Genomic DNA, 9,518 nt, shown 5'->3' with positions numbered 1-9,518 from the left:
ACATGAGAAGATTTGCCTTTTCTCGTAACATGGGTTAGTTAAATAGGGATGCTGAAAAACTGAACTAAGGAGCAATGGGAATAAAAGGATGTCTTAATCCAGTAATTCCTTGGTATTTGTGAGACCTACTCAATTTTTTCTTGACTTGTGTGTGTGTGCACACATGTGCAGCTTCTCTGGTACTGACTACTGGTATAGATGGATCAGGACTAAACAACGATATAAACCAGGTAATAAACAGGTTAGCAGTTGCATAACTCACATTGATGCAATGTGTATATATATTATGCTGAGAGGAAAGTGAGAAAGTTCCTACCTCTGAAACTTAGTAACTGGTAGCGGTCAATGTTGATGTCAATGGTTAAGAATAAACAGCCTGTTGGGATGTGTGCATTTTGGGTCTTTTTCCCCTTTGGAAAACATTTGCGGGAGCAACATAAACTCAGGTAGGATCCCAAACTCAATGTTTATAATCACCACAATGCTGTTTACAATCATCGCAATAATCGTTGTCATGCTCTACGCAGTTGTATACATGATCAGATGGTAACATTTTCAGTTTAAATATTAAAGCTATTAAAATATGTTTTAATATTGGTCATAGATGCATACCACTCTACTTTTCTGAAAAGCGTGAATAAGCTAAATTCTTCCATAATCTATTTACAAAATAGCATGAATACTAACTTTGTATTAACGTACAGTTTTCAGTAAGGATAGCACCTTTTTGCATGTGCTTGTAAAGCTTAACACTTTAATACAAGCTACAGAATAATGACATTTGTTCAAGTGTTTTGAAATGTTATTATTTTTCTTTTCTTTTCTAGCTTTGTCTCTTAAGGATCACGTTGTTGCACATGTCCTGTTATCTGTCCCTTATAATAATTTCTAGAGCCAAGAGGGATGTAGAGATCTCAAAGGTAGAACACACCAATCATTTCTGTTCTGAAGAGGGAAAAAATACAGAGACAGACTGATGCTGGATTAAAGCATGCAATGTGAACTCAACCTGTGGATCAAAGAATCCACAAAAGAAAGCCCCAGATTTAGCTCTCAGTTAAAATTTCTCTTCTATGTCAGTTTTCAGGCAGTCATCAGTAAAGGATGAACTCGTGATGCAGAACTGTGATAAAAACGTTGAAAATAATTCAGTCGGCAACCAGGCATAAGCCTACTGGAAAACTGGCTTCAATAGTCTTGCTGTTTAAAATGATGAATTTTAGCTGGAACTATGATATGCACTGCATTTCTTCCAGAAGATGAGATTGTAGTGATATGACTGTAATACAATAGGAAAACGTCACCGTCCCTCTTCCCCTCTCCCCCAGGGTTGTCAAATCATTATAAAACAGTTTTCTCTGTCTATTCTGTATATTAATAAGGAGTACCAGAGAGTAGTTGTGATCTTATTTTTCTTTCTGCTTTTCTTCACATTTGGAAGCAAGTACTTTTTGTTTGTTTACAAATTGATGGATTTAGGTTTACATTGTTACATAAAAATTGGTACATCTAACTTGACATCTACATTCAATTAACCACAAGAAGTTTTTCACCTGGCAAACTTTGCAACATTTGAAATATTCCCTCCTTCCGGATACTGAAGCAAAATTTTCTCTGTGTAAAATTACATTCAGTTGCATTTTCTTTAGAGACATCTTGTTGGCAGCTGTTACAGTAAAAAGGGGAAACACTGAATTCATTGCAACTGACCTATGGTAAAATTAATTTACAAGCCAAATAACTTTTGGTTACAATGAGGTAATCTCAGTTATATAAGACATCCTTCTGGGTGCAAGTCATTTTGAAGTACAAGTCACCTGTAGTTTTACAAGACAAAATGTGAAGACTTACTTAAGTTTTTAGATAAGCAATTTTTAGGCAGTATCAGTGACTCATATAGACAAACTGATTAGAAAGTCTGCAAGAGGAGATGTAACCTTTGCAGTAATTCTTTGCGGGTCACAGGGCTGATCAGTTTGAGAAACAGATGATTAGGCTAGAAGTCTTCGGTTCAGAAAAAAGACAACTTGGGATGTGACAGAGGTTGTAAAACCATTAGTGAGATTAGATAAAGACCAGCTGTTCAGCACCTCTTCTAATACAAGAACTTTGGAGACACCACAGAAGCCTAACAGAATCAGGACATGTACTTGATTCAATACGCGGCAGACTCGTGAAGCTTATTTCCAAAGGATATTAAAGGTCTACTTGTGTTGAGCAAGTGAAGAGGTATATGGAATAGAAATATGCTGAGGACTGCTAAATGTAGGGAGCCACATCTGACTCGGAAGGTTCCCTGAGATGAAAATAGTCACAGTTTGGAATAGCATTTGGAGAAAGTGTTGTGTATTTGTAACTTGTGCCTTGCCCTTCCTCTTTCGTACAGTCTTATATGGCAATGTTGAAGACAGTATGCTAGTCCTGCTTTTGGTCTGATTTGATTGAACTGATCTCAATTTTTATGTCATGTCCTGATTTGGTAAATAAGAAAGGATGTGACCTTGAAGTAGATTTTGAATATGATTTTTTTTTTTTATTTTGCCATGCAGATAGACTGTTTGAACCGCAGTAAACACAGTAAGACTTAAAGTAGGCGTCACGTACCTAGGTTGTAACCATCTTCTACCTACATCTAGGTTGTCTTCATGCTTCTACTGATAGATTCCATGATCAAGAATGTGGACGCTGTGGATAGGCAGAGGATCGCTTCATTGTGCCTGACAGGTACACGGCAGAATCCTTCACTGATCTGGTAAAAGGACTTAAGTAATGGGCTTAAGTCACTTCTTTGTAGAAGTGACCCTGCTCCATCCAAGCCTGTATTGAGAATCCAGTGGAAACAAATTGTATAAATGCAGGAGGCAAAGAATTTTCTCTCCACTGTCTCCCAAAATGGGAAGGGGGCATACTACTCTAGAAATGGCACAAGAGGTGTTCAGAAAGGGCATGGAAGCAGGTCTGGATTTGGAAGCAGCACAGCTTTGTCTGCATGGTTGCTGCTTGTTGGGCTAATTAGGGACAGGAACTGAATGACAGAGTTCATTTGTGGAGAGAAAAGGGACTGAGCAAGATAATTAAGAAATGCTGGCCTGGGCAGCTCTCTGTGATAGTAACAAAGAAGAAAAATGCTACTTTGCCCTTAACTTGGCAGCAGATAGCACTGCTGCACTGACTTAGTTGTTATGGATAGATGGCTGTTCATTTTTTTACCACTGACTTGACTCTTGCAAGAAACCTTGAAATAGCAAAAATAGCATATTTCCATGAGGTTTTGGGGCCTCCTACTCTTACTGAAGCAAAGATCATTGACTCAGTTTCCAGCTGGCCTGGACTCTCAAGTGGAGTGCATAGGAATACTGGTAGGACAGTACTTCTGTAGTACTTTCCTGTTTGAAACTTCTTAACCTGACTGAGATGCTCGGGCATGCCAGGAGGCTTTTTTTTTTTTCTAGGCAGAAGTTGCTGGCTTATGTTTAAAAGAACTATTCTGGAGCTTGGAATTTTAATTATTTTGAATCAACTTCTGGTTAAATTGTTGCTATTAAATAAAGTATTCATCTTCTGGAAAAGACATTTAACTGGCTGGGCATAATCATGCTAGACAGTGTATTTATTTATTTCAGTTTATATCTGTTGCTGGTAGGCTTTGGGTTTCTTTTCCTAAAGAAACACTAGGAAGAGGGGCATATAAATCAAAATTTTATTCTGAACTAATTGCCTTGTTCTGAATTGCATAAAACAGTTGATCTTTTTCACTACAAAATTTCATGACAGAAGGATCTTTAATATTAAAGATAATATGAAATGCAAAAGTATTTGTTGCACTTTAGATGGAAGCTTCCCTTTGCATGATGTTTTACTTTTCTTGTTTCACAGCTAAAACTAGCATGTTGTAGCTGGATATGATGTAGCAGAAATATGGCCATAAGTGATGGTAAGCTGCACCCCAGTTTGACTGAAGAAATCGAGAATGAAAGTAGCTTCAGTCCCACCATCTCAAATAAATGTTACTCATACCTGTTCTTTACTTTGAATTTCCACAGGCCTTTTCACTTCACCCTAGCTCTGTTTGCTTCTCAGGATGGAAAGCCCGTATGCAGGCTTGGAAGGAACTGTCTGAATTAGGTGCAGTGCCTTGAAACCATAGACTCCTCTGTAGGAGAAACTGTCAAGGAGGATTCCCCAGGACTTGTACTTTGTATTTAATTTCCTACAAGCCACAAAACTCTCCATTACCTTAAAACAATATATGACGGTTTGTACAAAAGAACTAAATTACTGAAGTCTGCAGTGTGTGTGACAGGAAGGGCACTGCCATGTCTCCACTTCCTTCAAGAGCTAGGAATGCGCTTGTGGTGCAATACATCATGATTTTTTTCACTAAAGAAGCACTGCAGTTTACAGTTATTATTTCTAGGCCTACCCAGAACGTGAAGTAAGTGTAGTTCCCCAAATCCTCTTAGCATTTGTGTCTAGGTTCTGGACTTCTCTCCCTGTTTTTCTAAAAGTATATTTTCATGTCTTAAATCTGATGTTCTTAACTGAGTTGAGAACATTATTCAGTGCAATCCTTTTGTTATGGTCTTTGAGGCACTAGGAAGATCTCCTGAAAGAGACTTTCTTTAGGCCTGGATGACTGGTGAGTCTAAGGTGTGGTTTGCAGTTGGGATTCTTTCTTTTTTATTTTCCTTCTTGAGAATCTGCTTAGGCTTCTTATGAAAAAACTTTATATTTCACTTTTACTGCAGATATTGAGCCTGAGCAAGGAAAAATATTTTCAGAGGCTGTGTAGAAAGGTGGAATACAGTATAATCATCTTGTGCACACTAACGTAACTAAATGCATGTGGAAAGTGATGGGTGAAGTACAAAGGGAAGGAGAAAGGAGCTGACTTGAAGGTAAAGATGGTCAGAATTGGTAAATCTGTCAAAGCAGCACTGTATAGGTAACCGTTTTGCTTGTAAATTAATGCTTTTCTAACATTTATTTTGGTATGTGTGTGACAACAACTCAAAAGATCAGAAAGTCACAGAAGTAGCTCAATAAATGACAAAGATACTGTATCAGATATTGAAGGAAAATTGCCTCCTCTCCTTCTAAAATGTCACCTGTTGGGTGATGTGAAAGTACTGCAGTCTTTACGAAACCATATATATGTTTTCAAGACAAGTTTGTGGGTATTTTTTCTGCATGGCGAAAAAGGATCTCCTGATCCAGCGAAAATAAAATAGGCCATCAGTTCTTGTCTTGAAAAGAATACAAGGGCTAAGAAAAATTAACCAGAGACATTTGAATGTCATTGAAACATAAGACAGCAAAATGGTCACTCATATTACAGCAGATAGTTAATAAATTCCTTTTTATCACCCCACCTTTGAATTGAACATCCTCAGATCCATTACAAATGCATTGTTGGAAATAAGGGGAAACTGGGCGACAATTTTCTTCCAATCATGATTAATTTTTTCTAGTGAATGTGATTGAACGCCTTCTCTGTATTGTGCAGCATCACCTGTTCCTCAATAAAAAGTAGTGCTTCTGCCTTGCTGGAGATTTCAAACAATTATGCAGCCATACAAACTGCTTATCTACATGCTTAACAGAATGTGCTGAAATTTTAATAATGCATAATAAAAGGGAAATTATGCCTCCTTCATAATATTACCAAGCCCTTTCTCTCCAGGTAAGTTTACCAAATCCTAAGTCATCCTGTGCACAGACTGGCCATAAAAATAAATTACACAAGTTACAACAGAACCCCTTGTGTGATGTCAGCGTAGCCTCTCTATAGCTTAGGCCTTAGTCTTTCCTCTGCTTTGCCTTGGACTTCCAAGTAGTTCATATGTCTTTTATAAAAGACTTCCAACTATACTCCTAACAAAAAATCAGTGATTTAATGACTTGATATATAAGGTTCTGTTAATAAAATTTGTTTAAGTTTGTAAAGCTCACCTGTATGAAAAGTGTGGCTCTAAAAGAAAAATCCTATTCTGGTGAAGCTATTTAAAAATGAAAATAAGGTGGAAATATTTCTAAAAATGTTGCTGTTTTTACAAGCATAATGTTTTATCATGTCCATACAACAGTTACGGTGTGACTCATAGCACAGGCATATGTTTCCCAACTGATAACACTGCTCATCTATCTCTCCTTCTACAAATGCTAGTGTTCAGTGTGTCATTGTACTACTATCTGATAGATTACGATGACAATCAAGCCAATAACTTATCAAAGCAAAATGTAGGCTCTAAGGATTCAAAATACAAAATAGATTGGGTCCAAAGATATCCTTGATCAGCTTGAGAACTATTCCTGTGGTTTTGTGATCTGCCTCACCACCTGTGTGTATGAATCAGATTTGAGACAGCGGCACAAGAAATACTTAGAAGCCAATGATGCACATATAAAACTTGCCATTGTAAAGTTGGAGAAGATGAGCAAGTTTGTTGGCCAGTGGGTTGATCAGTGATCTTCTGAAGTAAGAGCTTTTTGTTTCTCTTCTCAGCTTTGATGTTGACTAACTTTGTTATGTTTTGAATGTCAGCTTTGTAAAGTGCTTTCAAACTTAATAGTAAGGTGCTATTTGTGGTTGCATCCATTACGAGGCAGGTACTTTCCAAACACTTAAGAAATTCATAATTCAAGTGATAAAGGAAAATTTTATGATTAAGCCAGACCTAAGTAATGGAAGTAACACACCAAGAAAAGGTCTTTAAGAGAATTGGGGCTTGCTGATGAGACGAGGGTAACCACGTAAGTGTGCAGTAAGAAAGTGAATATGAGGGCATGAAGGGCAACATGTGAGAGTTCCTCGCAGAAAGTGTTGGTATCAGCTTTGCTTGGCGCATGGCCAAACACATCTACATTTCGGCTCTGTACTGACTTAAAGGAGAAAGGGGGGATCCCATTTGTGTCATCTTTCTTTCCCTCCTTCTTCCATGACTGATCAACAGACTCAAGTGGTGTCCAATGCTCCTGTCCAAGACAGGGCGCTGCAGTCCAAATTGGTGGCCAGAGCTGCAAGAAGTCAATGGAGAAGGACACTCTGGAAGGTGGTGGCCAGAGCTGCAAGAAGTCAATGGAGAAGGACACTCTGGAAGGAGGGGGAAGGCTAGGTGCCGTAACGTACATCTAGGGCTTCAAGGCGAATGGATCGCTCATGGCAAATGACTCTGCCTAGAACTTAGGGCTGACTTTCCAAATGCAAGGTATCACTCTAATTCTGTCAGGCAGTATGTGACCTGTAATTATGTCCCTGTGCTCTTCTATTAATTTACACTCCTGCTTTGCTTTACTTGTGTTCAAGCTGATCCATATTATGATGCAAATTTACCAGCAGTACTACAAAGCGAAGGCCCAGTTCCAAGTTAGTGTTTGTGAGTTTTTGTCATACCTGTTCAAATAGCAAGTCAGGAAAAAAAAAAAGAAAACATGCATTCAAACCATTAATTTAACATGTAACTACAGATCTAGATTCATTCATAAAATACAAGCTTGCTGAAAACCAAATCTTTGGAGTTTTTCTGGGTGCAAACTTTTAGGTTTCTTTTACCTGTATGAGAGGTTTATCCCCGTACCTTTCTTCTAGAATGGCTTCCCACCAAGTAAAATTCCCAATATAAGCATGCTTCTAATACAAACCTGCTGCTGCCAGTAAGAGCTATGTTTTGCATCTAACAAATTGACGATAATGCCTGAAGTTTCTGTGTATAGACCATATGGCTATTTCCAAATAAAACAAACATGATGTTAGTCTTAATGTGTTCAGCAGCTTTGTTTCCTGGGAAAGGTGAAGAAAATGGTGTCTTTGGACATTGTATTTCATAGGATTGCAACTGAGCTACTAGAAATCTTAAATATTTTGCCTTAAAATACAGTTTCCTTTGTAAGGAAATGATTAACTCCTGTCTCTGTGTCTGTAATTGCAAGGGGCATTATCTGCATATCCACATCACACCTTACATTTATTCTTCTGACATATGAGTGCAGGCATACTCGGATTTCACAGGCATGCACTAGAGGACGGGCAGCAACTTTCCCAACTCTACAACCTTCCTACACCGTATCTTTACAGGCTGTAAAGCACAAGATGTGCGACAGTCCTCGGGGAAAAGGAGCCACGTTGAAAAACAATTCAAAAAGACAACTGTGCAGCTCCAGGGCTCCTATAGCTCTGCTGTAATTGGGGTTCAGAGGGTAAGAAAGGCCTTAGGTGAGCCCTGTGGCTCAGCCGGCCCCGCATGCTGTCTCCAGCAGTGCTGGCAGGCACAGGCTGGGCTGCGTGGGTACAGCCAGCACCACGAGCACCCACTTCCACAGTCCCCTCTATATTGTTACTCCCCCAGCACGGACTGTCAGTGCTCTGTCTGTTCGTGGCCACGTCATCACTAATTTACCTAATCCTGTTTCAGACCAGTTGATACAATTTGCCCCTATCTTCTCCTGCAGCAACAAGTTCCAGGAACGCGTTACCTGTTGTGTAAAGTACTTTAACCACGTCAAGCCAATCATCTCCTGCTAAGGTTGAATTTATGCCTGCTAGTTCTACTCTTTAGGGATTTGGTGAGGTTTGTCTTTACCTTATCTGCTCTGTTCGTGGTAGGTGTAAAACAGAAAGCTTAAGCCCAATTGTCTCCAGAGAACTTGGTTCAGCTGGTAGGCATCTGCATTTTTCGGTGCGCAGAGGTCCTTTAAATCTTTCTAGACATTTCTCCCTCTCCTGTAGTTCATAAAATAGGAATAAAACCCTGCTGTCATAAATATAAGGCAGCCATGAAAACGCTTCCATTACAGTAGGAAAACGGCACAGCGGTGCAATCAGCAGCTCATGCCCGAAGTGCCACTCGGCTCCGATTGCATTCCTTCGAAGGAAGGCAATGGTAAATAGCAGCAGAATCGATGCCTTCGTGTTTACCTTCACTGCTGTGCTTGCACCGAGTGTCTCCCCCACCCGGGGGGGGGCTGCAGGGAGCTGAGCCGTGCTGGTGAGGGGAGGGGGCAGGCAGAGCTTTCCCACCCCCCAGGCTCCTGGACCACTTGGAGTTGTTTGTTTTCATGGTGCCGGTTCCCTCCTGCCTCCCCCCCCCCCCCCCCCTCGAGGGTATAAAGGGCCATTTTCCCCGCATCGGCTTTCCTCCTTGGCTGCCCTCCGCTTGCAGCCATCGTCAAACGACTTTTCCGTAGGAAACTATAAACAGGAGCGACAGCCAGGAACACACGGAACTTTTCCGCGACGGTTTTGCACGTTAAGAAGCCATCTCAGTCCGTCTCTGCCCCCCGCCCCCCCAGTCACTCACTGTCCCCTCCCTCCCAGTCTCACCAGCGCCCCCGGAGGGGGGAGACAGGACACAGCGGTTGCCCCGGCAGGCCCCCCCAGTCCCTGCCCAACAAAGCTCGTTCCGTTCCGAGCTCGCCTTCAGAAAAGTTCGCTTTATTTCCAAGGGAGGTGCGGGGGGGTTCCCCCCGTTTACTCACACACACACACACATTTATAAAATTAGCCAAGCCCCCCTGACAAA

The 9,518-nt window shown here is 40.5% G+C and overlaps 1 long non-coding RNA gene across 1 annotated transcript; it reads left to right on the top strand.

Moving 5' to 3' along the window:
- Window positions 1–993: 993 nt before the first annotated feature.
- On the top strand, window positions 994–7,933 carry LOC126049775 (uncharacterized). Its single transcript, XR_007509303.1, has 3 exons — window positions 994–3,934; window positions 4,044–7,052; window positions 7,101–7,933. It is a non-coding gene; the product is annotated as an uncharacterized LOC126049775 (long non-coding RNA).
- Window positions 7,934–9,518: the final 1,585 nt, after the last annotated feature.

Source organism: Accipiter gentilis, chromosome 23 (genome assembly GCF_929443795.1).
Source record: "Accipiter gentilis chromosome 23, bAccGen1.1, whole genome shotgun sequence".
NCBI lineage: Eukaryota > Metazoa > Chordata > Aves > Accipitriformes > Accipitridae > Astur > Astur gentilis.
The sequence above is the reverse complement of the archived record's forward strand: the minus strand, read 5'-3'. Positions and strand labels throughout refer to the sequence as shown.